This window comes from Acomys russatus, chromosome 29, assembly GCF_903995435.1.
Source record: "Acomys russatus chromosome 29, mAcoRus1.1, whole genome shotgun sequence".
NCBI classification, from domain to species: Eukaryota; Metazoa; Chordata; class Mammalia; order Rodentia; family Muridae; genus Acomys; species Acomys russatus.
In genome coordinates this window covers 27,335,644-27,344,449 of record NC_067165.1, presented here as the reverse complement: position 1 = coordinate 27,344,449, position 8,806 = coordinate 27,335,644, and positions in this window count along the sequence as shown.

Sequence of the window (8,806 nt, the reverse complement as noted above, 5' to 3'; positions counted from 1 at the left end):
CTCCAGAGGCAGAGGCAGGAGGATCTCTGTGAGTCCGAGGCCAGCATGGTCTACAAAAAGAGTTCTAAGACAGCCAAGGCTGCACAGAGAAACCCTATCTCAAAAAAAAAAAAAAAAAAAAAAAAAAAACCAAAAATCAAAAAGAAAAACCAAAACATGAAACAAACAAACAAAAAAAAAAAACAACCAACCAAAGGATGAGAAAGCTGTCCACAGACCCACCCACGTGCAGGGGATTAAGGGCCCAGGGGCTTCTCAGTGGGTGGCTGAATCTCCAATCTTACTCCTAACCCCTCCATTTCCTGAAGCTCTTCCTTAAATAGAGCTGAAGCTAGTGTCCTTGCTTTGTTTTCTATAGGTTTTTCTCCCTAGTAAGAAAAAGTCCTGACAAGCCGGGCATGGTGGCGCACACCTGTAATCCCAGCAGGCGGATTTCTGTGAGTTCAAGGCCAGCCTGGTCTACAAAGTGAGCCCAGGACAGCCAAGGCTACACAGAAAAACCCTGTCTCAGGGAGGGCGGGGGCGGGGTGAGGATGGGGAAGAAAAAAAGAAAGAAAAGGTCCTGAAAGCCAGGAAAGGGTTACAAAGTGGATCAGGAAGCAGAGGCAGGCCATTGGCAATGAGGTGGCTTAGGGAAGGAGGCTGTACAGAGCGATAAGGGTACTGACAATCGGAGTGCTCTAGCTAAACCCGGTGTGTAATCCCGAAGCAGAGGTGACCCACGCCTTTGCCTGAGGCCCTGTCGATGCCATACTTGTGGGCAGTGGCCTCAGATGCAGCGTAGTGCCCCCTTGACACTGGCTCTGTAGCAGGGTCCTGTACCAGCAGGCACCAGGGACAGTCACTGACTGCACAGTTACCCCAACTTAGTGGTCTACATCACTTGCAGAGAGGAGTGGAAGGCAACTTGGCGCCCCTACAGCATGCCTGGCACCCTCCAATCAGTGACAAGGCAGATGTTATCAGACGCCATGACACCCCCAACCAGCACCACAGAGCCAGTTTTTGTTGCTTTGTTTGCCTGTTACCATTTGGCTAGTCACAGAGGAAGTGGGACTCAAAGCTCCAGGGTGCTCTTGTTCCAAGCTAGCATCACTTTGCCCCAAGTCTTATCCCCTCCAGGGTTCCCAGCTGCTCTTCAGGCCCTTTGCCTGAGCTCAGCCCAGTTAGCAGCCAGGGAGGGCTGAGAGGAACCTCTTGGGCCTGGGCAGGAAAGGGGGCTCCCCAGCGGCACCTCCTTGCAACCACTTCCTCCTTTCAGCTATCTCCTGGCGCTCACTGCTTCTCTGAAAGAAGTGTCTCAGGTTCCTCTCCTGAGCAGAGAGTGTGGGTGCACAAGGCTGCAGCGGCCAGCCCTACCCTACACTGTGTCCACACAAGGAGAAACTCAGGCTGTGGCTGCGAAAGGACTTTCCCAGAGTCCCACAGGAAATGCCGTCTGCGCTCGGGAGCTGTCCCTCCCCTCAGCCTAATACTTTACCTCTGGCACCACCCTGTTTCAAGATGGCCATTTCTCAGATGAGGAAACTGAGGCCCGAGGAAGAGAAGAAGCCACCTAAGCTTATTCATGAACACTGGGACAATGTTAAGAAACAGCCTGCCTCTCTGATTCCCTGCCCCAGGGCGCCCCCTGTAGGCCACTCACCCGCAGTGCTCTTTAAGAACTTAACCCAGCAGCCACTGGTAGTGTGGTCCTTGTCCTTTGGAGGTGGAAGGTAGGTAGTCAACAAAGTTGCCAGTGAAGTAAGTCTTCCAGGTCTGCCTGCACTTCCTGCGTACCTGGGAGGAAGAAGAGGCTAGGATGGTAGGGATTTGGGCTGTCCCAGCCTTCATGCTGGAAACTGACCCCACTAGGGTAAGTTAGTGCAAATTCTCATTCCCCAACCCGAATTCAGACTTCTGTTTCCCGAAACCTGCTTTGTAGCAGCCAAGAATGGAAGAAATCCACAGACCCATGGAAAGCCTCTGGAGCCGCGGGGGGGCGGGGAGAAGGGGGGGGGGGGGCGGGGCAGATACCTAGGCATCTGCCACTGTTCCAAACTGGCCTGGGGCAGAAGGCAGGGGAAGTGCAGTTGGGGCTCGGTGGACTTGAGGGAGGGATGGACTCTTCCTTTCTATTTGGATTAAGGGTTTATGGCTCAAATGTGATTCCTCTGAGTAAGCTTAGCCTGGATGTGTATACCAAGCAACTCAATTCCTTCATTAACCATTGCCGACGCTCACCCCATGACAAAACCTTGTAAGCTCCTGGGAATAGTGAAACCATAAAAACACTGTCCCCATCCCATCGCTGGGAGATGGCCAGTCCTGCAGGAAGTCAGGCAAAATAACCTGTTTAATTTGCATGATAAGAACTGAGATATTTAAAGCATAGATGCTGTTCCCAGAGGCCTACACACTGGATTCCTGGCCTCTTCCTGTCGCCAAGTAGCCCTCCAGCCTTGGAGTTTCCCTCTTAAGTACCATTCAGCCAGCCCAGTGGTGGCAGCACACCCTTTAATCCAGCACCCAGGAGACAAGGGATCTCTGGGAGTCTGAGGCCAGTCTGGTCTATAGAGACAGTTCCACTGCTACATAAAGAAACCTTGGGGGGGGGGGGAAGGAGGGGGAGAGAGAGAGAGAGAGAGAGAGAGAGAGAGAGAGAGAGAGAGAGAGAGAGAGAGAGAGATTGCTGCTCTCCCATTATCTCTCAGACAATATATATCCAATTGCATTGATGTGTCTTTCCATGGTCTTCTGCTTATATGTCTCTGCCTTCTGCCTTGCCCCTTACTTGAGTGTACTTTCTATGGTGCAGCCTGTTTTTGGTTTGTTTGTTTTGTTGGTTGGTTGGTTTGGTTTGGTTTGGTTTTTCGAAACAGGGTTTTTCTGTGTAGCCTTGGCTGTCCTGGACTCGCTTTGTGGACCAGGCTGGCCTTGAATTCACAGTAAGCCGAGCCACCTGCCTTTGCCTCCTGAGTCCTGGAATTAAAGGCACACACCCCCACGCCCTGCTTTTTGGTTTGTTACGTATTTTTATTTATTTATTTATTTTTGGTTTTTTGAGACAGGGTTTCTCTGTGTAGCCTTGACTATCCTGGACTTGCTTTGTAGACCAGGCTGGCCTCAAACTCACAGCAATCTGTCTGCCTCTACCTCCCAAGTGCTGGGATTAAAGGTGTGCGCCACCACCGCTCGGCTTTTGGTTTGTTTTTTAAGTAATTTATCTTATGTGCATTGGTGTGAGTATGTCAGATCCCTTGGAACTGGAGTTACAAGCAGTTGTGAGCTGCCATATGGGTGCTAGGAATTGAAACTGGGTGTCTTTGGAAGAACAGGAAGTGCTCTTAGCCACTGAGCCATCTCTCCAGCCCCTTGGCTTGTTCTTTATATTAAAAAAAAATTATATGTATAAGGGAGAGAGTAAAGTGTGTGTGTGTGTGTGTGTGTGTGTGTGTGTGTGTGTGTACATGTGAGTGCAGGTGTTTATGGAAGAGAGTGTGTATGGTGCACGGGCATATAAGTGCCCAAGGAGTCTAGAAGAGTGTGTCAGATCCCTTGGAGCTGGAGTACAGGGTCCCTGCACAGTCAGCGCTTGCTTTTAACCACAGGGTCATTTCTCCAGCCCCATGCAGCCTGTTATTGGGCCAGGGCCTCACTATGCCCACTCTGGGCCTCTAATCCCAGATACTCCTGCCTCGGCCTCCCAAGTAGGATTACATGCCACCTGCCACATCTGACTTTTCTGCCTAAAATTCTCCCATGGCTCCCCCATTGCCCTCTATATCAGGAATGCTGCGTCCTCCATGAACTGGATTTTTGTTTTTTTGGGTTTTGTCTTGTTTTGTTTTTTTGAGACAGGGTCTCTCTGTGTAGCCTTGGCTGTCCTGGACTCACTTGTAGACCAGGCTGGCCTCGAACTCACAGCGATCCACCTGCTTCTGCCTCCCAAGTGCTGGGATTAAAGGCATGCGCCAATCATGCCCAGTGATGAACTGGTCTTTTTGCAGAGGGCCTGGGTGCACATTAGTTTGCTGCTAAACACTCCCCACCAACACCGTCCACCTACTTTCATGACTCCCCAACCGTTCCCCTGTCCCTCCTCCCTGAGTTTGTCTTTGTTTCCACCTGTAAAGTCGGTAACGTGCTCCTGCACCTCAACATCCACGGAGACTTTTGGGTCCTTCCAAATGACACCCACCGTCTCAGCGAAGCCTCAGACTTCTTCAGGCCCTTCAGGAGCTGGTGGGCAAGCACCTGTCAGTGAGGGCTAGTAAGGTGCGCCTAGCTTCAGTGGACTTTGGCTCCCCCTAGGGAACAGGGAGAGAAATGACCCCTGAGCTTTGCCTGTTTCAGTTTTCTCTTACTCCCCAGCCAGCCAGCCAGCCACACACTGAAGTGTTCGGGACTCCAATAGACACAAACGGTCCCAACCATCCAAGGCAGTGTTGCAGCTACACAGCCGACTCGCAGTTGCTGGCAGCTATGCGGAGTGGAAAATGATTGGGAAAGGCCCCAAACTGTTTCCCAAACTCCTCCACCCAGATTCTGGAACAAGCATGGGACCCAGCAGCCTATCACTCAGATCCTGGGAGCTACGGAAGAGGGGTGCTATGAAGAGCCCCCGAGGAGAGGCTTCACCACCCCTGGAGCCTTTCCAGCACCCCAGCACAGCCCGATTCTAAGGCCCTTCCTCCTGTGGAGGCCTCCTCACCCGCTTGGCACAGGAGCAGGTTTGCTGATGTCTGGCCCTTTTCAGGCTCTGTAATTGGGGACAAGCAATGGGTCCTTTCTGAGAGTCAATGTCCTCTGCAGTAAAACATGGATGGTGCAACCTACCTGGCACATCCCAAGATACTGGGCACACACCCATTTGGAGCGTGGCACAGAGGAGGTGCCCACTTCTCTGTTGTGGCTGTTCAGCAGCAACTGCTGCACTCCAGTGTCTTAGTAAGAATTCAGTTGCTGTGAGGAGACACCATGGCCATGGCTGGTATTCCTCCTCCCTTCCTCTCCTCCTCTTCTTCCTCCTCCTCCTCCTCTTCTCTTGTTCTTGTTTTGTTTTGCTTTGGGTTTTTGTTGTTGTTTTGGTTTTTTGAGACAGGGTTTCTCTGTAGTCCTGTCTGTCCTGGACTTACTCCGTAGATCAGACTGGCTTTGAACTTAGAGACCCACCTGCCTCTGCTTCCCTAGTGCTGGGATTAAAGAAGTGCAGCAGCACCAGGTGCCATCAAGGCAACTCTTACAGAGAAAGCACTTAACTAGGGGCTTGTTTACAATTTCAGAGGTTTAGTCCATTATCACCATAGTGGAGAGTGTGGCAGCCGGCAGGCAGGCAGGCATGTTGCTGGAGCTACATCCTGATCCGAAGACAGAAACACAGAGAGAGAGAGAGAGAGAGAGACAGACAGACAGACAGACAGAGAGACAGAGACAGCACACACACACACAGAGAGAGAGAGAGAGAGAGAGAGACAGACAGACAGACAGACAGACAGACAGACAGACAGAGAGACAGAGACAGAGAGACAGACACAGACACAGAGACTGAGCTTGTCATGGGCTTTTGAAACTTCAGAGCCCACCCCCAGTGTCACACTTCCTCTGTCAAGGCACACCTCTCAAACAGTGCCACTCCCCAAGGACTAAGCATTTAAATATATGAGCCTATGAGGACTGTTCTCATTCAAATCGCCACATCGACCCTCCACAGGTAGCCCCAAGGGGCCTCCCCACTGGATCCCTAGCGTCCCTTACCTTGGAAACCTGGGGATCCCTTTTTCCCCAGGACTTCTTGGGGCTCCCAGACAACTGGGCAGGGACGACAGCTTTCCTTGGCTTCCAGTTCCCTGGGTTCTGCATAGAGACACAGGGCCAGTGGGCAGAGAGTGAACATGTCTCCTCCGGACTCCTTTGTGACTCCTTCACTCTCTGATTCCAGATGTCATGGCCTCCTGCGATGGTATTTACATCCGTTTACATATATTTGCATGGAAAGGCCAGATCATCAAACTCTTGCCCTTCTCCTAGGGCTGAGGGGAGACTGAGGAGGGGGTTGATGAGAGAGTGCTGTGAGAGCCTACCTGGTTAGCTGGGGTGACCCTGCATCCTCAGCCAGGTGGCCCTTCAAATAGGAGCTGCAAGAACAGTAAAGCTCATAGTAGGTCTGTCTCGTTGGGGCCACTAGAGAGAGGGTGCCCTCATACAGGACCAGGCTGTGGAGGGGGTAACTTGAAGCAAGACGTCTCCCTATCGTTACCCCGCCCCCCAAGGGACACCCCACCTAGACTGGAGCCAGCATGGTTTGGGGCATTTCCTCCCTCAGGCCCCAAAGAACTGGTGTCGCCCTGCATGGCCATCTTCTGACATCTGGGACTCAGTGTCTGGCCGGCTCTCCAGCGCTCCTCACTCCTTCCTACGGACTTTCCCTCAGTTGCTGAGCTCATTCTACACTTTCTGGGTGAAATTTTCTCCTTTAGTCTCTACCTCTATAGCTCTGCCTCTCCGTGAAGGTCCAGTCTATTGCTATCTCTACCACTTGGTCCTTGTCAACACTATTAATAGTGGCCACTGCCAGCATTTATGAGTACCCTGTTGCATTCATATGTCACTCTCAGTCATGTGTGTTGGTGGGGGAGCTGTTCATTCCTGCATCACTTTCTGCATTACTTAAAAAATATTTTATTTTGGGTAGTGGCGGCGCATGCCTATAATCCCAGCACTCAGGGAGGCAGTGGCAGGTGGATCTCTGTGAGTTCCAGGCCAGCCTGGTCTTCAGAGTGAGTTCCAGGACAGCTAAGGCTACATAGAGAAACCCTGTCTCAAAAAAATAAATTTTTTTTGTTTGTTTTTTGGTTTTTCAAGACAGGGTTTCTCTGTGTAGCCTTAGCTGCCCTAGACTCACTTTGTAGATCAGGCTGGCCTCGAACTCACAGTGATCCGCCTGCCTCTGTCTCCCAAGTGCTGGGATTAAAGGCGTGTGCCACCATGCCCGGCCCAAAATTTTTATTTTATTTATTAACTTATTTTAAGACAGGGTCTCTATTATGTATCCCCGATTGACCTAGAACTCACTATGTAGATCAGAATGGCCTTAAACTCACAGAAATGTGCCTCCTCAGTGCTGGGATTAAAGGGGTACGTGTAGTACCCAGGTCATCCAGATTGCAAGACCCCCAGAAAGGACCACCAGGACTCAATACCGATCCAACATACACAGGGTCCTGTATTATGGGCTCAAGCTCAGACCACAATCCTTCCGGATGTAACTGGATAGGAGAGTGGCGCAGAGCTTCCAGGGCAATGGGCTTATAAAGGGGAAAAAACCGTAAAGGGGGCAGGGGTTGTGGGTCACAGGGATGGCAACCTTTAGGCAGGTTGGGTGGAAGCCAGATCTCAAGGGGAAGATTTTTATCTCAGAGAAACATTGGGAGCTGATTATATCTAATCAGTTCCGGTGGAGTTTCTGGAGACTGCTGGCAGCTGCAGTTTACAGCAGTACATGGTCACTCCCGGAGTGGAGGGAGAAGTCAGGGTCATCTAGAGGGTAAGTGCTCACAGACTATAGAGACCGTGGCATTAGCTACAGAACATACAGAACACAGCATCAGTTTGGTCCTTGCATACACACTTGTCTTTTTTGTGGGGGCAGAGGGCCCAAACTCAGGACTTTATGTTCGCACATTTCACTGACTTATTCGTCTCCTCAGCCTCTCCTGCCCCTTATCATTGGCTCAGCTATGAAGTGGGCACCTGATAAACACCGGCTGCGTGGATAGGGGGTGCAACTTCACTACAGAGCGCAAGCTTGGCATTCATGACTCCTTGGGTTTAATCCCAGCATTTGCAGACGCGCGCGCACGTGCGCACACACACACACACACACACACACACACACACACACAAGAAAGAAAGAGAGGCTCGTGTCAAGCACGGTGGCATAAGCCAGCGTGCCTCATCCCAGCACTGGTGAGGCAGAGGCAGGCAGATCTCTGTGAATTTGAGGCCAACTTGGTTTACCAAGTGAGTTCTAGGCCAAGGCTAGCCCTGGCTATATAGCGAAATCCTGTCTCAAAAGCACAAAGCTCAGAGCTGGGCGTGGTGCTGCACACCTGTAATCCCAGCACTTGGGAGGCAGAGGCAGATGGATCTCTGTGAGTTCGAGGCCAGCCTGGTCTACAAAGTAAGTCTAGTACAGCTAAGGCTACACAGAGAAACCCTGTCTCGGAAAACAAAAACAAAACCAACCGACCAACCAAAAAAAAAGCACAAAGCTCAGAGATGAGCTATGATTTGGCTGTACCACACTTCCATGCCCAGGGCCACAAAACTATCAGCCAATCCCTGTGCAACAAACCCCATCTCACCCAGACAAAGAGGCACCCTTAGGGAAGTGACTGCTTGTTCCATTTTGAATCCCTTGGAGCCTTGGAAACAGCTGCTGTTAGCATAGGCAAATCCAGTGGGTAGTCCAGGGTGCCTAGAGGCAGTGGGCCTGGTCCAGCTGTGAGAGGTAAGGGCTGAGCTGAAGAAGGGAGCACCAAGTGATGGGAGAGAGGAAGGGAATGAGATCACCCATGCAGCAACCCACCTGGAGGGGGCCTGTCCTATGTGAGGGGGCGGTGGGGGCGGCTGCGGTGCGGTGTGCTGTCAGGGGACTCAGGGGCTGAGCTCCTATGGGATGAAGGGATTCCTGAGTGGGGTGCCCTGGGACCTTACAGTCCCACCTCTGGGGATATGTCTCACCCAAGCCTTCCTGCTGCGGTGCCAGGCTCTGCACACAGGCCTGCGCGTGGCTACTTATGAGTCAATATGGAAACAAACCCCA